This window comes from Cherax quadricarinatus, chromosome 59 (genome assembly GCF_038502225.1).
Source record: "Cherax quadricarinatus isolate ZL_2023a chromosome 59, ASM3850222v1, whole genome shotgun sequence".
Lineage (NCBI taxonomy): Eukaryota > Metazoa > Arthropoda > Malacostraca > Decapoda > Parastacidae > Cherax > Cherax quadricarinatus.
In genome coordinates this window covers 10,575,956-10,599,575 of record NC_091350.1, presented here as the reverse complement: position 1 = coordinate 10,599,575, position 23,620 = coordinate 10,575,956, and the positions used below count along the sequence as shown (strand labels likewise).

General features: G+C 44.1%; 1 protein-coding gene across 3 annotated transcripts in view; it reads left to right on the top strand.

Moving 5' to 3' along the window:
- The first annotated feature begins 8,072 nt into the window (after positions 1–8,072).
- The window catches only part of LOC128698798 (uncharacterized), a 187,977-nt gene continuing 172,429 nt past the window's right edge, over positions 8,073–23,620 (top strand). For 2 of the 3 annotated variants that reach the window (XM_070097716.1, XM_070097714.1), the window contains exon 1: positions 8,079–8,514. The gene's annotated coding sequence lies outside the window, so the exon portion shown is untranslated. Of the gene's footprint in view, positions 8,515–23,620 lie in introns of all 3 variants that reach the window. The other variant, XM_070097715.1, reaches the window with a different exon arrangement.

Sequence of the window (23,620 nt, the reverse complement as noted above, 5' to 3'; positions counted from 1 at the left end):
GCTCTTCATCGGTCCCCTGCTGCTGTTCACGTTGTTGATCTCCTTGATATGCGAGACTTCAGGAATCTTACTAAGTGGTCACAATATGAGGAACTGATTCGTTCTTTCCTCGTACCAGTAAAAACAGCTGATCCATATGTCGTTCTTAGGGAACTAGTGAATGCTACACTCATGACTAATGAATCGTTGAGTGCATTTGCTGTTAGATTAGACAAACTTTTATCATCATTTATCAATGCTGTCCAGTCCTCAGCTTTTGTCCCTGACGAGGATAAACCATCCACAGCGTCGTTTGCTAAAATAGCAGCTTTTGGAGCAATCAAAGAATTAATGCCGCCTGCTTCCGTGTGTGCTTATGAGGCTAATCCTCCAACTGTGACGATGGAACCCCTTACAGCCCTAACTGCCATACTGCCGCAGAGTACGACATTCGTATTAAGTCCTTACAGGCCAGTGCATTTTCCAGTAGCATACCCAAGCGGTCAGCACTGATGATCCTGTCACTCCTGTCTGTGTTCCTGCAACTTCAGACTTGCAAGATAGTGTCCAGTTACCTCAAGTGTCCGAGGACGCTCTGACCACCTTGAGTGCTGAGCCTATCCCTGCAATGTCTGCTAGTTCAAGTAGTAGTTTCTCCACAGGGGACGCCTTGTCGGAAAACAATTACTTGCAACTAGTAATGCCATCTCTTGTTGATGTCACATGCCGTCTGCAGAAAGACGTTTCTGTCGCAGCTAGTGCTCTCACTAGAGTGTCTGTTGTTGTTCCTAGTGTTCCAGATGGTGATAACGTCCTAGTTGACAGTGATTCCTGCAAAGTAAAAGGTCTATTTGTTGAACCATCCTTACATGTTGTAAGAGATAGTAAGATCCATTTCTTCCTAGCTAACACTTCTGGTCACAGTGCTCGTCTCAGAGCAAATACCAATCTTGTTGACCTTGTTCACTATCCTTTCCCTGTTCAGGTAGAGGATGAGTTGTCACCTGACCAGTGGGTTGGTGCTATTTCTACCAGGGAGACCTCATCCACTTCACTGGATCAATCTGTTCCACCAGTTGAGGAGAAAGACATAGCTCCCACTGACTTCCCAGATGAAGTCAAGCTTTTGTTGACTCTGTTGAACAAACGTCGTAAAGCCATTGCCTTACCAGGTGAGAAGATGGGTATAACGAACTTATTGTCCCATCATATTCCACTTGAACCTGGTACTAGACCTATCAATATACCTGCGTACAGAATGCCTCATTCACAAGTTGCTGTCGCAGAAGAATTGATCAATCAAATGCTTGATGATGGAGTTATTGCACCTAGCAATTCACCTTGGAATGCGCCCTTGATCCTAGTACCTAAGAAGGATGGTACTTGGTTCCCAGTGATTGACTTTAGGAAGTTAAATGCGAAAACTATCCCATATTGCTTCCCACTTCCTGTACTGGGTGATCTTTTACGTAACATCAGAGATAAAGTCTTTTCAACCCTGAACTTGTTACAAGGGTTTTGGCAAGTCCCTCTTCATGAGGACAGCCAAGAGCTAACTGCATTCTCCACTCCTACAGGTCACTATTACTTCCTCTGTATGGCGTTTGGATTATGATCCTCCCCTATCACGTTCTCAAGGCTCATGACTAATATCTTTAGAGGTCTCATAGGTAATGGTACTTGGTTCCCAGTGATTGACTTTAGGAAGTTAAATGCGAAAACTATCCCATATTGCTTCCCACTTCCTGTACTGGGTGATCTTTTACGTAACATCGGAGATAAAGTCTTTTCAACCCTGGACTTGTTACAAGGGTTTTGGCAAGTCCCTCTTCATGAGGACAGCCAAGAGCTAACTGCATTCTCCACTCCTACAGGTCACTATTACTTCCTCTGTATGGCGTTTGGATTATGATCCTCCCCTATCACGTTCTCAAGGCTCATGACTAATATCTTTAGAGGTCTCATAGGTAATGCACTTGTGGTGTACTTAGATGACGTAATCGTCATGTCTAAAGACGTGGATACACACTTGAAAAGACTTGATGTAGTACTTGGTAAGCTTGAAGAAGCCAATTTAAAGATCAAACTGTCTAAATGTCAATTTTTCAGATCAGAAATTAAGTTTCTTGGTCACGTAGTCACTCCTAGAGGGGTTACGACTGACCAAAGTAAAGTAACTGCAGTACTAAATTTTCCAACTCCCAAAACTGCTGATGCTGTAAGATCCTTTGTAGGCTTAGCAGGTTTTTATAGATCTTTCATTGCCAATTTTTCTTCCATAGCTGCTCCTCTAACTGAGTTGCTTAAGAAAGATGCTCCTTTTGTCTGGACCTTCCATCAAGAAAGAGCATTCCAAACTTTAAAAGAAAAGCTAACATCTGCTCCAATTTTGAAATTTCCAGATTTTTCTAAGCCCTTCTATCTGACAACTGATGTTAGTTCTATTGGCATAGGTGCTGTACTAGCTCAGAAGACTGATGGCAAGTACAACGCAGTTGCATTTGCTAGCCGAGTCCTTACGAAGGCTGAATGTTTATACAGTAACTGAGTAAGAAGCTTTAGCAATAGTATGGTCTTTAAAGCACTTCCGAGACATTATTTATCAGTACTCTGTTCATGTCTTCACAGACCACACTCCACTGATACCTTTATTCCAGAACAAACAACCTACTGGAAGGTTAGCCAGATGGACCTTGACTATCCAAGAGTTTAATCCCACCTTTGAACATTTACCTGACAAGTCAAATGTAGTCGCAGATGCCTTATCGCGACATGTTAGTATAGTAACTGCAGACCCTCCATTTAGTGCTGAAGATGTAAAGAATGCTCAACGAACAGATCCCATGTGGTCTGGTGTGATTCGATTCCTGCTCCAGGAAGATCTTATTCTGACTGTGAAGCCACCAGCACCCATCAGTGACTTTGTCATGAACCAAGAATTACTGTATCTAACAGCCGAGTTGGGTACTCCTAGCAGAAGAGTTTACCAGTTAGTAATTCCAGAGTCACTAGTGAATGTAGCCTTACAGCTAGTTCACGATGTACCAGGTGTTGCGCACCCTGGTATGGATCGTTCAGTAAAACAAGCCAGATTGAAATACTTTTGGCCTCGTATGGCAACTGATATTTCTGAGTATGTTAAGAAATGTAGTGTCTGCATGCAACATAAAGGTAATGCTAATGGTCCTAATCCAATCCAAGTGTATCCAACCACTAGCGAACCGTGGGAAAGAGTTGCACTAGATTTGTTTACTAATTTCCAATGTTCCCTCCAAGGCAACAAACATCTGTGTGTTATGGTAGACCATTTCACCAGATATTGTGAGTTAATTCCTATTGCAGATAAGACTGCCGAGACAGTAGCTAAAGCGTTTAAAGAACGTATTATCTGCAGGCATACCACCCCTAAGTCCCTAGTAACAGATAATGGAGGTGAATTCTGTAATGAGATTCTTGAAAATTTGAATACCCTGTACAAGATCTCTAAATCCACCATTGTTCCTCTTCATCCTGCCAGCAATGGGTTAGCGGAAGGTACCAATAAGAAAGTACTTGATGTCTTGAGAGCCACTATCAATCCCAACAGTGAAACTTGGGATGAAGTTATACCTGATGTGCAGTGTGCTATAAATTCTGCTTACAATGTTTCTATAGGTGACACTCCACATTATGCATTGTATGGTGTAGATAAACGTTTGCCTTATGAGTTGCTATATTCTAACCCGAAACCAAATTACAACCCTGATGATTTCATAGCAACTCGTACCAGCTTAGCTCAAAGTGTTTTTAGAAGAATCCGTGAAACACTTCATAAATCAACAGCAGAATTTACAAGAGTCGCAAACACTCGAGCAAAGCCATCCAAAATCAAAGTAGGTTCGAGAGTTATGCTGACTAACTTTAACAAAATGTCTGCAATGCCTAAGCTTGATCAAAAGTTTGTTGGTCCTTATCGAGTAGTTGAACATATCACTGGTAATAAGTATAAGGTTAGAGAAATTAGTACTGGTCAGTATAAAGAATCGCGTTTAGATCATATGAAGTTAGTATGTGATGATAATGATGCTCCAACCCAGACTAATGTGACAGACTCTGACAATCCTCCTGATCCTGTACTCTCTACCTCTGATACTCAGTCAGACGATCAACCTGAATGTCGTTATTCCCTACGTACACAACAGGTATTGAGAAATCCTCAAGTATCATTTGTAACTACCAATTCAGATTTGCCTCAAATACAGCATGAGTTAGCCAGTGCAACAGAGTTTGATCCTCCCAGAGATGACACCCATTCTGCATATATCAATCTCACCCTAGCAGAGTTGGGGTTAAATGTAAATAACCTGTATAGATGAATAATTACAGTATCAACTTATCAGTATTCAAGAATTTTTTTGTGTGTGTTCACGTTCTCTCCGAATTCTGAGAGTTAACAGTCTAGATTTGAGTGCACCGAATCTGCCTTTCTGTTAAACACTTCTTTCTTTGTATATATTCCTTCCTCAGAATCCGTAGATCACATGAATACAGATCGATCGATCAAATTTTTTTTTATCACTTCTATTGTGTAATCCCAACGTTGAGTTTCATTTGAGGAGTTGTGCTATATTATACCTTGTATTGCGTTACAGTTTTATTACAGTTTCAATTATGTAAGCTTCAATTCCAATATTCTACTTATGTATGTTATAATGTTCAATTGTTGTGTACTTTGACATTGTATAGAATCAGCCCAAGCCGTACACCTGCTGTCTCTAGTTTGTATTAGTTGTATGTCGGGACAACATACGTTAGCATCGCCGAGCTCTCAGTAGTAGTACCAGTTCCTAGTAACCAGTTACCAGTAACCAGTGTACCAGTAGATGACTCACTACCAACCGTCTGCGTGAATCACTGACTGATTATTCGTATTGCTGCTGACCATAGCAGGATTTCAAACACCCTCACCCTGTAGACACTTGTGAGTCAGTCGTAGTAGGCAGCAGAGAGAGACAGGTCGGCTGTTGGCGCTTTCCATACTTCCCGTTATATATTATTATACGTACTACCAGCCTACGTGAGTATTTTTTCCCATCCACGTATCGAAAACCCACATGACAAGATGAGTGGTGGTGAGATGAGTGGTGGTGAGATGAGTGGTGGTGAGATGAGTGGTGGTGAGATGAGTGGTGGTGAGATGAGTGGTGGTGAGATGAATGGTGATGAGATGAGTGGTGGTGAGATGAGTGGTGGTGAGATGAGTGGTGGCGAGATGAGTGGTGGTGAGATGAGTGGTGGTGAGATGAGTGGTGGTGAGATGAGTGGTGGTGAGATGAGTGGTGATGAGATGAGTGGTGGTGAGATGAGTGGTGGTGAGATGAGTGGCGATGAGATGAGTGGTGGTGAGATGAATGGTGGTGAGATGAGTGGTGGTGAGATGAGTGGTGGTGAGATGAGTGGTGGTGAGATGAGTGGTGGTGAGATGAGTGGTGGTAAGATGAGTGGTGGTGAGATGAGTGGTGGTGAGATGAGTGGTGATGAGATGAGTGGTGGTGAGATGAGTGGTGGTGAGATGAGTGGTGGTGAGATGAGTGGTGGTGAGATGAGTGGTGGTGAGATGAGTGGTGGTGAGATGAGTGGTGATGAGATGAGTGGTGGTGAGATGAGTGATGATGAGATGAGTGGTGATGAGATGAGTGGTGGTGAGATGAGTGGTGGTGAGATGAGTGGTGGTGAGATGAGTGGTGGTGAGATGAGTGGTGGTGAGATGAGTGGTGATGAGATGAGTGGTGGTGAGATGAGTGGTGGCGAGATGAGTGGTGGTGAGATGAGTGGTGGTGAGATGAGTGGTGGTGAGATGAGTGGTGGTGAGATGAGTGGTGATGAGATGAGTGGTGGTGAGATGAGTGGTGATGAGATGAGTGGTGGTGAGATGAGTGGTGGTGAGATGAGTGGTGGCGAGATGAGTGGTGGTGAGATGAGTGGTGGTGAGATGAGTGGTGGTGAGATGAGTGGTGGTGAGATGAGTGGTGATGAGATGAGTGGTGGTGAGATGAGTGGTGATGAGATGAGTGGTGGTGAGATGAGTGGTGGTGGTGGTGGTGTTTTATCTATAAGGAGAAATATGAGATTATCTCTTGTCTTGGGTATTAGTCACATGATGACCCGCTGAGTGGAGCTTTGGGTCATGTGACAGAGGCCTGCCGCTAGCTCTCCTGCCACACACAATAACAGAAATAAAGATCACCTTATGAGTCCATACTCTTTCTGTTCTTCATCTTGTCCTTCTCCAGAAACCCCCTATAGTACTGCATACTAGTGGCTTTCTTTTATACCTAACAATGTTTTATTCCGTGCAAGGTACACTATTTTGTGCCGCATTGAGATAAAAAAAAACTTTTCTTTGTTCTTACATAGCTGTGTGTAGCAGGTACCCAACAAGAAACACCATTCGTCACTATTTGACAAATTCCTCTCTGTTGAAACTCATCCAAAATGGCCATACCACTTAACCTTTCTTACTGCTCTCTTCCTGTCTGCCCATAACTTTTTTTTTCGTTGCTCTTTCCTACCGCAATCCTTTTACCCAAGTCCCTCCCATCCACATTCTTGTCATTCATTTTATGTTATACAAACGAAAGAAGAGGCTCATAACCTTGTGACTTAACACAGGCAACCCGTAGCTTTTTCGTATTACTACACTAATTTTGGTGGACATAACCTGGTGGTAAGATTCATACATGGAAAGTAGTGTATTAGGGAGGATTCAACCAGACGGCGACTGTTAAAGTTGGAAGTAGGGAAGACAGTTTTAGCAGACCAGTCAATAGGATGACTGTGATCTCTGACATGACAGAAAAGAGCATTGTTAGTGTCGGCAAGCCTAACACTATTTTTGTGCTCCCTAAGTCTGTCAGAAAGAGATCGACCAGTTTCTCCAAAGTATTGAAGAGGACAGGAGGAACAAGAAATAGAGTAGACACCAGGAGCATCTGTATAGGGAGGAGAGGTTGAATCCTCCCTAATACACAACTTTCCTTGTATGAATCTTATTCCCGGCTTCGTCTCTGTAGATGCCTTCTCCTACAACAGCCTGGTGTATCAGGCCAGCAACCAGGAGTCCTGGTCTGGGACCGGCCTTCGGGGACGGTGACTTCCAGAAGCGACAACAGGTAACCCACAGGTACTGGTACTATATAGCGATCATTCTTTACTGTGAGATGTAAACTCTAACTGGGTTAAGCCAGCGGGTTCTTAACCAGTTACGGGTCATTTCAAAAAGACCCGTGTTGGGACACTTGTTCAGCCTCCTGACGGATAACCCTTCGCCACAGCCACCTTGGTAACACTGGTGTCCCCATAAAAGGCAGGGACCATATGGTCACTGGACAGGACGTCAGTCTATAAAAACTGGGGTGTTCCATATGTCTGGATTCATAGAAGTCATTGAATAGGACATCACTTTATAAACACTGGTGTCCCATAAATCTGGAACCATAAGAGTCATTGAATAGGATGTCACTGTGTACACACTGGCTTCCCATAAGTCAGGACCCATAATGTAACTGGATAGGACGTGGAAGGCGTGTGGAGTGGCAAGCGAGGAGCCTCGATTACTGAGAGAGTAGACCTCTAGTATATATGTAAACATTGCTGAGAAAATATACCTCGCGTGTCTATGTTAGAGTTACTAAGAGAATAAACTTCCAGTATAAACATAACTGAGAGAGTAGACTTGGTGTATGTATATATATATATATATATATATATATATATATATATAGATATATATATATATATATATATAAACATTCCACAGAGCTTAGAGCACCAGTATGTATATAAATTTCAGTGTATATACCAAAAGGGCAACAGAAACTCAGTTTGTGGTGCGTTACCAAGAATTAAAAAATTCCCCTGGTATGTACTGACCACTTAGCCACTTGAGGAAGACAATAATCAAGTGGGACAAAAGTGTACAGCGTATTAGCCTTCATGAACACTCAAAGAGACACCAGAAAAGGCACTTTTTAGACACGTAACGAAGACACTTGGCAACGGAGGGTGAGTGTTGAGGTGTGTGGGGCAGGGCAGCCAGGGCTCAGGGCTCAGGGCTCAGTCTTGGTGAAGCCACCGTGCTAAGAGGTGTGAGTGTGTGTGCTGCCCCGCCCTAAACTCGACCCCTCTCATTCATCCTTCCTTAAATAAAATTGTACACTTTTCGTTTCAGTTCTGTTGTTGTTGTCAGTGATGATCAGATAATTTAAGTTATATTCTTGAGAGGTACAGTGTACGGAAAAACAACTGAGAAATGGAGAAGCGTGATTAGTTACTGAGGATAACTTTTGTATTAGTACGTGTGAACTTGAGCCAGGATAACTACTTCAAGGAGGACCTCTAAGATAACTACTTCAAGGAGGACCTCTAAGATAACTACTTCAAGGAGGACCTCTAAGATAACTACTTCAAGGAGGACCTCTAAGATAACTACTTCAAGGAGGTTCTCTGAGGTAACTACTTCAAGGAGGACCTCTAAGATAACTTTCTCAAGACAAGGTAAGTTGTTTCACTAGTGAGTTATCTCAGTTTGTGTCATCTTACATACTCATGTCAGCGATGGGGTCATTTTAAATCCTTCAAGGTTTTATGCCAACGATGGGCTCTTGATCCAAGGATTCAGAACACTCATTACCCTCCTTGAATTGAATCTCATTACCACCCATTCTCCAGGAGATATATCCCCTCAAGGAAGGTTCCTTGATGTTGGTGAGGGGCTCTTGATTTAGGGAATTGGATCTGTGCTCCAGTTTCCCAAATTAAGCCTGAATGCCTTCCACATCCCCCCCCCCAGGCGCTGTATAATCCTCTGGGTTTAGCGCTTCCCCCTTGATTATAATAATAATAATCCAGGAGATATATGACACCTGCGGGTTTAGCGCTTCCCCATAAATTAAAGAGCTAATCTACACTATAGATTAAAGTCGCAAGAAGATGCATTTATGAAGTCAGTTTCAAGGGTTGCTGCCCCCTGATGCCCGGTCCCAGACCAGTGTATAGAGAACCATCAAACACTTTAACTACTGGGAACTCTTGTATCACTTGACTTGTACTCACTGGAGCTCAGGCGAGAGAGATACATCATAATCTACACCTGGAAGATCCTGAAAGGACTGATACCTAATCTGCACACAGAAATTACTCCCTAAGAAAGCAAAAGACTTGGCAGGAGATGCAACATACCCCCAGTGAAAACTAGGGGCGTCACTGGTACACTAAGAGAAAACACAATAAGTGTCCAGGGCCCAAGACTGTTCAACAGCCTCCCACCAGGCCATAAGGGGAATTACCAATAGGCCCCTGGTTGTCTTCAAGAGGGAGCTGGACAGATACCTAAAGTCAGTACGTTGGACTACGTGCGGCAAGCAGTAATAGCCTCAAGTGCAACTAATGTGACATTTATTGTGGCAACGTTTCGCTCTCCAGGAGCTTTATCAAGCCATTACAAACAATACATGGACACAGAGGGTATATAAAGGCTCAGAGTGAGGCGCAATACTAGTGAGGTAACATTTCGATGTTCACTAGTGGTAGTAGTAGTAGTAGTAGTAGTGGTAGTGACAAAAGTAATACAATATGATAGAGCAATTGATTCGTACAAGAGTAAAAGGATATAAAAGCTATTACTTGGGTAACATAAAAATAGGTTGGACAAATATAGACTGGAAAGAGGCAGCTTGTTTCAGTGTTGACTCTAATGTGCTTTGTGTAGTATAACAGGAGAGACTATGTGATGGCAGGGTTTACTGTTTTCAGGAGGATTCTTGCTAAGACTTCGGAGATGGTGAAGCTGCCGTTGTTTTGTTTAATTGTATTCGAAACAGCGATCAGTGCTGATTCGAGGCACTTGCGTCTGCGGAAATTAGTTTCTTTGATCACTAATTGGGCGTCTCTGAATTTCATGAGATGATTGGTGGAATTTCGGTGTTGTACACAGGCGTTGTTCAAGTTATCGTTCCTACATGCGTAAATGTGTTCATTGAGGCGGGTGTCGAGGTTTCTTGCTGTTTCACCTACGTAAATCTTGTCACAGCCTCCACAGGGTATGTAGCCATTACAAACAATACAGGGTATGTATTGTTTGTAATGGCTTGATAAAGCTCCTGGAGAGCGAAACGTTGCCACAATAAATGTCACATTAGTTGCACTTGTGTCCTTTTACTTTACATATTGTCGGTAATTCTACCAACTTTATTACAGTAATAGCCTCGTTGATCAGGCCCTGATCCACCAGGAGACCTGGTCATGGACCGGGCCGCGGGGGCGTTGATCCCCGGAATGCCCACCGTGCGCACCTCAACGTGTGCATCACAGCCCGGATGATCAGGAACTCATGAAGTCCACATTTAAAAACAATCGGGAGCATGTTGGTAGTTCCTGTTAGGTAATGCGGGAGCGCGTTTTGTAGAGTCTTGGTCCCCTGACACTTGAGTTCTCTCTCAGTGTACTCATCGCTCCCCTGCTTTTCTTTTGAGATATTTTGAACTGTCTGCCAAGTCTCTTGTTTTCATATGGAGTGATTTCATTGTGAAATTATCCAGGTGTACAATATGATGTATCTTTCTCGCCTGTGTTCCAAGGAGTATAGTTCAGGAGACTTTAAGCGTCCCCAGTACTTCAGATGATTGACTGAATTTACACTGTTAGTGAAGGTTATTTGTACACGCTAAAGTTCTGAAAATTTCTCCTGCCTTGAAAGGGACTGTTATACCTATAGTATAACAGTATACTACCAGTATAACGGTATACTACCAGTATAAAGGTATACTACCAGTATAACGGTATACTACCAGTATAACAGTATACTACCAGTATAACGGTATACTACCAGTATAACGGTATACTACCAGTATAACGGTATACTACCAGTATAACGGTATACTACCAGTATAACAGTATACTACCAGTATAACAGTATACTACCAGTATAACCAGTATAACAGTATACTACCAGTATAACCAGTATAACAGTATACTACCAGTATAACCAGTATAACAGTATACTACCAGTATAACCAGTATAACAGTATACTACCAGTATAACCAGTATAACAGTATACTACCAGTATAACCAGTATAACAGTATACTACCAGTATAACCAGTATAACAGTATACTACCAGTATAACAGTATACTACCAGTATAACAGTATACTGCCAGTATAACAGTATACTACCAGTATAACCAATATAACAGTATACTACCAGTATAACAGTATACTACCAGTATAACCAGTATAACAGTATACTACCAGTATAACAGTATACTACCAGTATAACCAGTATAACAGTATACTACCAGTATAACGGTATACTACCAGTATAACAGTATACTACCAATATAACCAGTATAACAGTATACTACCAGTATAACCAGTATAACAGTATACTACCAGTATAACCAGTATAACAGTATACTACCAGCATAACCAGTATAACAGTATACTACCAGTATAACCAGTATAACGGTATACTACCAGTATAACCAGTATAACGGTGTACTACCAGTATAACCAGTATAACAGTATACTACCAGTATAACCAGTATAACAGTATACTACCAGTATAACCAGTATAGCAGTATACTACCAGTATAACCAGTATAACAGTATACTACCAGTATAACAGTATACTACCAGTATAACCAGTATAACGGTATACTACCAGTATAACCAGTATAACAGTATACTATCAATATAACCAGTATAACAGTATACTACCAATGTAACCAGTATAACAGTATACTACCAGTATAACCAGTATAACAGTATACTACCAGCATAACCAGTATAACAGTATACTACCAGCATAACCAGTATAACAGTATACTACCAGTATAACCAGTATAACTGTATACTACCAGTATAACCAGTATAACGGTGTACTACCAGTATAACCAGTATAACAGTATACTACCAGTATAACCAGTATAACAGTATACTACCAGTATAGCAGTATACTACCAGTATAACCAGTATAACAGTATACTACCAGTATAACAGTATACTACCAGTATAACCAGTATAACAGTATACTACCAGTATAACCAGTATAATAGTATACTACCAGTATAACCAGCATAACGGTATACTACCAGTATAACCAGTATAACAGTATACTACCAGCATAACCAGTATAACAGTATACTACCAGTATAACAGTATACTACCAGCATAACCAGTATAACAGTATACTACCAGTATAACCAGTATAACAGTATACTACCAGTATAACCAGTATAACAGTATACTACCAGTATAACAGTATACTACCAGTATAACAGTATACTACCAGTATAACCAGTATAACAGTATACTACCAGTATAACCAGTATAACAGTATAATACCAGTGTATAACGGTGCACTACCAGTATAACAGTATACTACCAGTATAACCAGTATAGCAGTTTACTACCAGTATAACCAGTATAACAGTATACTTCCAGTATAACCAGTATAACAGTATAATACCAGTATAACCAGTATAACAGTATACTACCAGTATAACCAGTATAACAGTATACTAACAGTATAACCAGTATAACAGTATACTACCAGCATAACCAGTATAACAGTATACTACCAGTATAACCAATATAACAGTATACTACCAGCATAACCAGTATAACAGTATACTACCAGTATAACCAGTATAGCAGTATACTACCAGTATAACCAGTATAACAGTATACTAACAGTAATACTTCAGCCTAGAGAGAACAAGAAACTTGAAGAGTCATGAACTGGACATATCTTGTTTTGAGGTTCTTGTTATCCAGACATCATTTTGAACGTTCTAGTTATCCAGTCATCATTTTGAACGTTCTAGTTATCCAGACATCATTTTGAACGTTCTAGTTATCCAGACATTATTTTGAACATTCTAGTTATCCAGACATCATTTTGAACGTTCTAGTTATCCAGACATCATTTTGAACGTTCTAGTTATCCAGTCATCATTTTGAACGTTCTAGTTATCCAGACATCATTTTGAACGTTCTAGTTATCCAGACATCATTTTGAACGTTCTAGTTATCCAGACATCATTTTGAACGTTCTAGTTATCCAGACATCATTTTGAACGTTCTAGTTATCCAATCATCATTTTGAAGGTTCTAGGTTATCCAGTTATCATTTTGAAGGTTCTAGTTATCCAGTCATCATTTTCCTTGTGGCTACCTGGAGTCTACCTGGAGGATATTCCGGGGATCAAGGGCCTGATCAACCAGGATGTTACTGCTGGCTGCACGTAGTCCAGCGTACGAACCACAGCACGGCTGATCAAGCACCGACTTTAAGTATCTGTCCAGCTCCCTCTTGAAGGCAGCCAGGGGTCTATTGGTAATTCCCCTTATGCAAGGTGGGAGGCTGTTGAACATTCTTGGGCCCCGGAAATTTAGGGTGTTTTCACTTATTGTACCAATGGAGCCCCTACTTTTCATTGGGGGTATTTTGCACCGCCTGCCAAGTCTTATACTTTCGTAGGGAGTGATTTCTGTGTGCAGATTTGAGATCAGTCCTAGGATTTTCCAAGTGTAGATTATGATCCCAGCGCTCCCAGTAGTTGAGATGTTTGATGGAACTTACATGTGCAGTAAAGGCTCTCTGTAAGCTCTCTAGATCAGCAATTTCACCTGCTTTGAATGGAGAGGTTAATGTTACAGAAAATTCTCTTTATAGATGAGCACGGAGGAGCTTTATAACACAGCTGACTGTATATACCTGGATTTTACCTGGAGAGAGTTCCGGGGGTCAACGCCCCCGCGGCTCGGTCTGTGACCAGGCCTCCTGGCGGATCAGAGCCTGATCAACCAGGCTGTTACTGCTGGCTGCACGCATACCAACGTACGAGCCACAGCCCGGCTGGTCAGGAACCGACTTTAGGTGCTTGTCCAGTGCCAGCTTGAAGACTGCCAGGGGTCTGTTGGTAATCCCCCTTATGTATGCTGAGAGGAAGTTGAACAGTCTCGGGCCCCTGACACTTATTGTATGGTCTCTTAACGTGCTAGTGACATCCCTGCTTTTCATTGGGGGGATGTTGCATCGTCTGCCAAGTCTTTGCTTTCGTAGTGAGTGAGACTTATATAAGAGAACTAACTGTAGACTCAGACTGTAAACCAGAGTGTAGATCACCAGTCACAGATGAGTCAACCATCTCTTTTAGTCTTCAAAGTTTTCCTTATATTAACTGGACATGTCTCTCACTGGGGGATAATTACTGAGAAACACAGATAGGCTCAAAATGGAAAATATAATTAGAGACATCTGGCAGCCCCACAACTCCATTCATTGATTCGCGATTCGTGGAGATATGGCCGAGTCGCTGCTTATCTTAGATGACACCAGTCAACGTGTACCGACTGGGAAAGATTTCACCGCTGACTGCCCTGAAGAACGTCTCTCATCGACTCCTGAATGGGGAAGGTTATAGTGTGAGTAGGACTTGTGTGGGTGTGAGTAGTACTTGTGTACACCAAAATCACTTCGTTCGAAAACAAAAAACTTGGCAGACGGTGTAAAGTACCTTCAATGAAAAGTAGGAAGCCAGCTGAAGGCATCAGTCAGATGACCAAAAGCTCCAACTGCGAGTCAACTCTCCTGTTTCCTGACAAACCTACCTAACCCAACTTAGCAGGTACGCAACGAGTTCAATGAGTGTCAGAGGCCCCCGACTCTTCAACGTCCTCACTCCGTGATTAAGGGGAATTACCAACAAACATGTGACTGTCTTCAAGAGGGACCTGACAAGTTCGTCAGGTCAGTTCCTGACCAGGCGGGCTGTGGTATATACGCTGGACTGCGTGCAGCCAGGCAGCAATAACAGCCAGGTTCATCAGGCCTTTATCCATCGGGGAGCTCTGGTTTGGGATCGAGCCGCAGGGGCGCCGACCCCCCGAAAGCATCCCCAATCTGTAAATATAATTGTGAATTAGTACACGTACTAAATTAACCTGTACAGTATGTGTACTCAACTTATACCAGTATATGTACTAACTTACACCAGTATATATACTTAAATAATTTGTAGCAGTACATATACTAATTGTCTTGAATCATGTGATGTTTCCCAGCGTTCTACACGACAGTTACACAGTGGTAACAAAAGCTGCCTATGTTCTCCCTGTCATATTCCATCACAAGGGACGAGTTTCTTGCCTTCACGGCATGAAGAAATCTTCCCCGCTTAGCTGGCAGCGTTTTTCGTGGGACATGAGAGAGTTCTTGGTTTTTTTTCCCTTCTTGACTTGGAGAAATCTTCATCCCTGAGCCGATAATATTCCTTTTTTCTGAGACACGAAAGAGTTCTCAGAGAGAAGAGATTATCCCGGGGTCTCCCTGCCATCCACCGGGCCTGGTGACCAGCTTTCCGTGAAGGTTATAAAATGTCAACGAAGAGGGTAAGAGGGATGAAGGTGTGGTATTTGTGCCTCGGTCAGTCTGTCTCGACGGCGAGGAGTTAGTCTCAAGAGTGAGAGATTAGGGGGTTATTCCCGCAGTGTGTTCAGAGCAGAGTGAGATGACTGTACTCCACTAGGGTTCGGACAGACGTCTACCTCTCCGATCCTTCACTTTATGTACCTACACTCTCCGTTCCTACACCCTACGTTCCTACATTCTACGTTCCTACACCCTACGTTCCTACACCCTACGTTCATATACTCTACGTTCCTACACTACATTCCTACATTCAAATTTTTTACACTACGTTTCTACACTGTACGTTCCTACACTACGTTCCTATACGTTCCTACGCTCTTACGACTGTGTATTCATAAAGACGCTCTGTGGGGCAGAATATAAATGAACTTTCCATTACACTTCAAGACTGATTTATTATACTCGTTAATTTTTAGTTTAACATCTTTATTATGCACCCCATACCCATCCTGTGAGTGGTTGTCACCCCATGCCCATCCTGTGGGTGGTTGTTACCCCATACCCATCCTGTGGGTGGTTGTTACCCCATACCCATCCTGTGGGTGGTTGTTACCCCATACCCATCCTGTGGGTGGTTGTTACCCCATACCCATCCTGTGGGTGGTTGTTACCCCATACCCATCCTGTGGGTGGTTGTTACCCTATACCCATCCTGTGGGTGGTTGTCGCACCATACCCATCCTGTGGGTGGTTGTTACCCCATACCCATCCTGTAGGTGGTTGTTACCCCATACCCATCCTGTGGGTGGTTGTTACCCATACCCCTCCTGTGGGTGGTTGTTACCCCATACCCATCCTGTGGGTGGTTGTTACCCCATACCCATCCTGTGGGTGGTTGTTACCCCATACCCATCCTGTGGGTGGTTGTTACCCCATACCCATCCTGTGGGTGGGTGTTACCCCATACCCATCCTGTGGGTGGTTGTTACCTCATACCCATCCTGTGGGTGGTTGTTACCCCATACCCATCCTGTGGGTGGTTGATACCCCATACCCATCCTGTGGGTGGTTGTTACCCCATACCCATCCTGTGGGTGGTTGTTACCCCATACCCATCCTGTGGGTGGTTGTCAAACCATACCCATCCTGTGAGTGGTTGTCAGCCCATACCCATCCTGTGAGTGGTTGTCAGCCCATACCCATCCTGTGGGTGGTTGTCAGCCCATACCCATCCTGTGGGTGGTTGTCAGCCCATACCCATCCTGTGGGTGGTTGTCAGCCCATACCCATCCTGTGGGTGGTTGTCAGCCCATACCCATCCTGTGGGTGGTTGTCAGCCCATACCCATCCTGTGGGTGGTTGTCAGCCCATACCCATCCAGTGGGTGGTTGTCAGCCCATACCCATCCTGTGGGTGGTTGTCAGCCCATACCCATCCTGTGGGTGGTTGTCAGCCCATACCCATCCTGTGGGTGGTTGTCAGCCCATACCCATCCTGTGGGTGGTTGTCAGCCCATACCCATCCTGTGGGTGGTTGTCAGCCCATACCCATCCTGTGGGTGGTTGTCAGCCCATACCCATCCTGTGGGTGGTTATCAGCCCATACCCATCCTGTGGGTGGTTGTCAGCCCATACCCATCCTGTGGGTGGTTGTCAGCCCATACCCATCCTGTGGGTGGTTGTCAGCCCATACCCATCCTGTGGGTGGTTGTCAGCCCATACCCATCCTGTGGGTGGTTGTCAGCCCATACCCATCCTGTGGGTGGTTGTCAGCCCATACCCATCCTGTGGGTGGTTGTCAGTCCATACCCATCCTGTGGGTGGTTGTCAGCCCATACCCATCCTGTGGGTGGTTGTCAGCCCATACCCATCCTGTGGGTGGCTGTTACCCCATACCCATCCTGTGGGTGGTTGTCAACCCATACCCATCCTGTGGGTGGTTGTCAGCCCATACCCATCCTGTGGGTGGTTGTCAGCCCATACCCATCCTGTGGGTGGTTGTCAGCCCATACCCATCCTGTGGGTGGTTGTCAGCCCATACCCATCCTGTGGGTGGTTGTCAGCCCATACCCATCCTGTGGGTGGTTGTCAGCCCATACCCATCCTGTGGGTGGTTGTCAGCCCATACCCATCCTGTGGGTGGTTGTTACCCCATACCCATCCTGTGGGTGGTTGTCAAACCATACCCATCCTGTGAGTGGTTGTCAGCCCATACCCATCCTGTGAGTGGTTGTCAGCCCATACCCATTCTGTGGTTGGTTGTCAGCCCATACACATCCTGTGGGTGTTTGTCAGCCCATACCCATCCTGTGGGTGGTTGTCAGCCCATACCCATCCTGTGGGTGGTTGTCAGTCCATACCCATCCTGTGGGTGGTTGTCAGCCCATACCCATCCTGTGGGTGGTTGTCAGCCCATACCCATCCTGTGGGTGGTTGTTACCCCATACCCATCCTGTGGGTGGTTGTCAGTCCATACCCATCCTGTGGGTGGTTGTCAGCCCATACCCATCCTGTGGGTGGTAATCAAAGGGTTACAGAGGTACATAATGGGTCCAGTGACTGGACCAGAAAGTTGCGATAACTGAATTAGTTACAAAGATTATGAACTATTTACCTGGTTATATCTGGTCACGATCTTACTGAGTTATCGCAAATGTTTGTGAAGCTTCCTGTAAGCCAGCAGACACTGCAGGTTGTACACTGCAGGTTGTACGCTGCAGGTTGTGCACTGCAGGTTGTACACTGCAGGTTGTACACTGCAGGTTGTGCACTGCAGGTTGTGCACTGCAGGTTGTGCACTGCAGGTTGTACGCTGCAGGTTGTGCACTGCAGGTTGTACACTGCAGGTTGTGCACTGCAGGTTGTACACTGCAGGTTGTACACTGCAGGTTGTGCACTGCAGGTTGTGCACTGCAGGTTGTACACTGCAGGTTGTACACTGCAGGTTGTACACTGCAGGTTGTACACTGCAGGTTGTGCACTGCAGGTTGTACACTGCAGGTTGTGCACTGCAGGTTGTACACTGCAGGTTGTACACTGCAGGTTGTACACTGCAGGTTGTGCACTGCAGGTTGTACACTGCAGGTTGTACACTGCAGGTTGTGCACTGCAGGTTGTACACTGCAGGTTGTACACTGCAGGTTGTACACTGCAGGTTGTGCACTGCAGGTTGTACACTGCAGGTTGTACACTGCAGGTTGTACACTGCAGGTTGTGCACTGCAGGTTGTACACTGCAGGTTGTACACTGCAGGTTGTACACTGCAGGTTGTGCACTGCAGGTTGTACACTGCAGGTTGTACACTGCAGGTTGTGCACTGCAGGTTGTACACTGCAGGTTGTACACTGCAGGTTGTACACTGCAGGTTGTACACTGCAGGTTGTACACTGCAGGTTGTACACTGCAGGTTGTGCACTGCAGGTTGTACACTGCAGGTTGTACACTGCAGGTTGTACACTGCAGGTTGTACACTGCAGGTTGTGCACTGCAGGTTGTGCACTGCAGGTTGTACACTGCAGGTTGTGCACTGCAGGTTGTACACTGCAGATTGTACACTGCAGGTTGTGCACTGCAGGTTGTACACTGCAGGTTGTACACTGCAGGTTGTACACTGCAGGTTGTACACTGCAGGTTGTGCACTGCAGGTTGTGCACTGCAGGTTGTACACTGCAGGTTGTACACTGCAGGTTGTACACTGCAGGTTGTACACTGCAGGTTGTACACTGCAGGTTGTACACTGCAGGTTGTACACTGCAGGTTGTACACTGCAGGTTGTGCACTGCAGGTTGTACACTGCAGGTTGTGCACTGCAGGTTGTACACTGCAGGTTGTACACTGCAGGTTGTACACTGCAGGTTGTACACTGCAGGTTGTACACTGCAGGTTGTACACTGCAGGTTGTACACTGCAGGTTGTGCACTGCATGTTGTACACTGCAGGTTGTACACTGCAGGTTATACACTGCATGTTGTACACTGCAGGTTGTACACTGCATGTTGTACACTGCAGGTTGTACACTGCAGGTTGTACACTGCATGTTGTACACTGCAGGTTGTACACTGCAGGTTGTACACTGCATGTTGTACACTGCAGGTTGTACACTGCAGGTTGTACACTGCAGGTTGTACACTGGTGTACCATTTACGAACCATCGTTTTCTTAAGTAGGATGTATCCCAAGAGGCAGTCCTTGATTACTGCCAGCAGTTCCGAATGGATACATAAATAAGTTCAGGATACAGAAATAATTCTGTCTACTTTAAAGTATGCCTTCGGGGATTCCATCCTTTCATGAGTTCCGAGACTTTTTCTACTCCCGGAGCCCGGCCATGGGCTAGGCTCGTCTGGTACTTGCCTGGTCAACCAGGCTGTTGCTGCTGGAGGGCCACTGACCCACAGATTCATAACAGACTGATCTGTCACCTGGTGAAGATACTTGTCCCAGCCGTGTTTCTGATATCTTCTGGTAAGATGTTGAATGGTTTGGGGCCACAGTGCTCCCTCACTGTGCCCACTGCACTGACATCTTCTAGAAAGATGTAGAACGGTCTAGGACCTCGGATGTAGATACAATGTTCCCTTTTTGCGTCCACGACGGCAGATACTGAGACACGACATAATCTACGCCATATTGTACAGAGAACAAGTCGTAGTATCGTGTACACAGACGGGAGCTGAGGAGATGTACGACCGAGATACCTCCAAGATAATATTATCAGTTCGTTCCTCTCTACTACTGTCTGTGAGCTTACCTAATAGGGTATGCGGGTACGTGCCCTGGCATCCCAGTCATGGCGTCTACCTACTTGGAATATACCTGGAGTGTGTTTCGTGGGGTCAACGCTCCCGCGGCCCAGTCCTTAGTAAGTTTATTCAGGTATACACAAATACAGTTACATAAATTATCATACATAGCAGCATATGTGTAGAGAACCTGGGATAACCCAGAAAAGTCAAACAAAGTGACATATTTCCATTAGGGTCCTTGACCAGGCCTCACAGAACAACAAGGTTTCTTGTGGTCTGGCTGATCGGACATTGTGAGTCTTATCAGTGAACAGAGATACACCTATGTGATATGTAAAAATACTTATGAAAATAATATACCGGATATATTAAGCAAATTTCCAAAGTTTGCTTATGTAACTCTTTTTGGGGTCAGCAGTAACACCCTGGTTGAACAGACCCTGATCCAACGGGAGGCCTAAGGACTTGGCCGCGAGGGCGTTGACCTCCAAAACACCCTCTAGGTATACTCCAGGTAACAGATAAGTGACCTGCAGATATAAATCCAAATGTACTCCTGTTAATCCCTTCTGGAGCCTAGTTCCTAGGCCTTTTGTACATCCATATACTCTTGCGCTACCATCCACAGGATGGATATGCTGTGCACGATAAACTGACCACTTCGGTGGCAAAATCTAAACCGACAATGGAGACAATGTGTATTGTGTTGGGTTGGGAGTGATAGAGAAGTGTGTCTGCGGCATACGCGAAGCTAGTTCCTAGTTAGCCGGGCTTCTGGTGCCTGCGTGGGACTGTATGCTGTGAGCATCATCAACCTATCTGACCAGGCCGTCAATCAGGATGTGTGGTCTGAGACCAGGCTTCAAGGACGATGACCTCCCAGACCATCACCATCAAGTAGCCTCTCACTAGAATTCTGCTGCAGTGTTATCTTCAATGGTCTGACTGGTTAATATTGTTCGTGGATGAATGCTTCAGGGATGGATGCGGTGGTGGGTGACACAATTTCATTTTCATAGCAGCATCGAATTCATCAGCAGTCTGCTGCTGTTCTATTCTACGTGAAAGCAACCCAGTGGGAACAAAAGTTAGCTGTGTTTCCTTGTCATGTTCCGTTACACAGGATGGGTTTCAACGTTTAGACTCTTCCCTTGTTTTCGAATTTATAGATGTAACTGCTATATCACTTGTTCTGCTGTCACTACTGTTGTTCATCAAGTCAGTTTTTATCAGTCGCAGGCAGATAAAACTACGTTCACGTGTCTTTCATAATTCGATTCTTGAAATGTGTCAACCTGAGCTGGGAGACTTCAGTAGGGCAGTGAGAATATCGTCAAGTATATCATTTACTAAGATTCACCTGCAACTGGAGCTTCAGGGGTATAGATCCAGCAGAGCTGGAGTTACTGTTACTTGTTTATGCAGGGAAATCATCTTGATATTCGGACTAAGAGAATAAAATTAATCCTTTGTGGTTATACCAACAAAGGAGTGCGATAACTGCATTTACCTCATTGTTATTGCATTCACGGGGAATAACTCAACTCGAAGGAGTCATGGAATGCATGAGTTCATGGGGGAAACCGATGCAAATCAAGGCGCTCCCATGAAGGATTTACACTCAGCAGAATGCTATCGCATCTAGTTGAGAGAAAAATGTGACGAATATAGTCTCGTGTGTGGCACAGATAAGAACATAAGAACATAAGAACATAAGAACGAAGGAACACTGCAGAAGGCCTACTGGCCCATGCGAGGCAGGTCCAAGTCTCCTACCGGCTTAAGCCAATGCACCCAACCTAGTCAGGTCAGGTCACATTGACTTAAGGGAGGAACACGGCAACCGACCTGTTAGCACAAGCTATCAGGTCTAACTCACACCCACCCACATCTACTCATGTATTTATCCAACCTATTTTTAAAGCTACACAACGTTCTGGCCTCTATAACGGTACTTGGGAGTTTGTTCCACTCATCCACAACTCTATTACCAAACCAGTACTTTCCTATATCCTTCCTGAATCTGAATTTTTCCAACTTAAAACCATTGCTGCGAGTCCTGTCTAGGCTAGATATTTTCAGCACACTATTTACATCCCTACATGTCCTAATTGTGTAGTCAAGTAGTGTGAAGCTCTCCTCTTGTATGTTTACCAAGTGCTCCTGTGTATACATTATTTATAAGTAGTCTAGTGAGATATGGACATATTTTATCACTATCCTTCTATTGAATGTGTTAAGAGTATTTTGTAAATGAGGAATGTAGGGGGAAATAAAAGTACAGATACCTGAAGCCTTTTACGTTCCTTCGTGGAATTAGTGACGGACTTACGGTGTATTTGTATGTTATTACAGCTTGGACTTTTCTAAGGCCTTTTAATTTTACTCTTATAACTTTTCCTGTAATTTTCATAGTGTTTTAACCCGAAAAGTGAATTCGTAATATGCAAATAACCTGTACGTAGGATGGAGAGAAGCTGACGACGACGTTTCGGTCCGACTTGGACCATTTACAAAGTCACACTGAGTTTAAAGCTTAAATCTGTAAATAATCACAAAACAGGTTTATTATCTGACATGTTATATTCAAACCAGGCAAAAGGGGGCCAGGCCAGCGTGGACACTATGTAGATAAAGTCACACATGCACATCACAAGACATTGAAGGTTGTGGAGAAACGTTTTCTTACTGTCTTGAGTTGTGCCTGCTTGCTACCTGGAGCGACTTTATCTACATTGCTTTTTTCCAGCTAAATATGTCACTGGTTCAGGGCGTAAACATGAAGGAAATATTTTTAAACGACCCACATGTTTAGAAATTTCCATACTTACAGATTATCTTCTTCAAGGCACAATACCGTGACTGTAACAATACACAAATAACCCGCACATAGGAAAGAGAACCTTACGACGATGTTTCGGTCCGGCTCGGACCACTGACTAGTCACACTAACACACGAAGGGAAGGTAGCCAGTATATATACGAAAGGAGGACAGGACATTTTTCCTATGTGCGAGTTATTTGTGTTTCGTTCACTTGTTTTCCTGATTTACATGGGAGTGAATCCGGCTCTGATAATGACCCAGATAATAACAAGCTGGAAATGACTGCAAAGAGCGTGGTTCAATCTTACAAGTGATCAAGTGTATATATTGTACACCCACTCTACTGAGGCAACAACCGGGACACAATGTGGTTGACCTTTTAAGTGAGTTGCATCCTCAGCATGGATATGACACTAGCAGATGGACGAGTCATCATATAACTAAGGCCCTGGCCAGGAGATATTTTTGCTGACAAGCACAAGATAAGGTAAGATTTGTTAGGATTTTTTTACCGGGGGGAGGGTTAGCCACCCAGGATAGTCAAAGAAAGTCAGTGCGTCTTCCAAGACAGTCTTATTGCCATTGGAGTCCTTCAATCTTGCCCCCCAGGATGCGAGACACAATAGTCGACTAACACCCAGGTATCTACTTACTGCTAG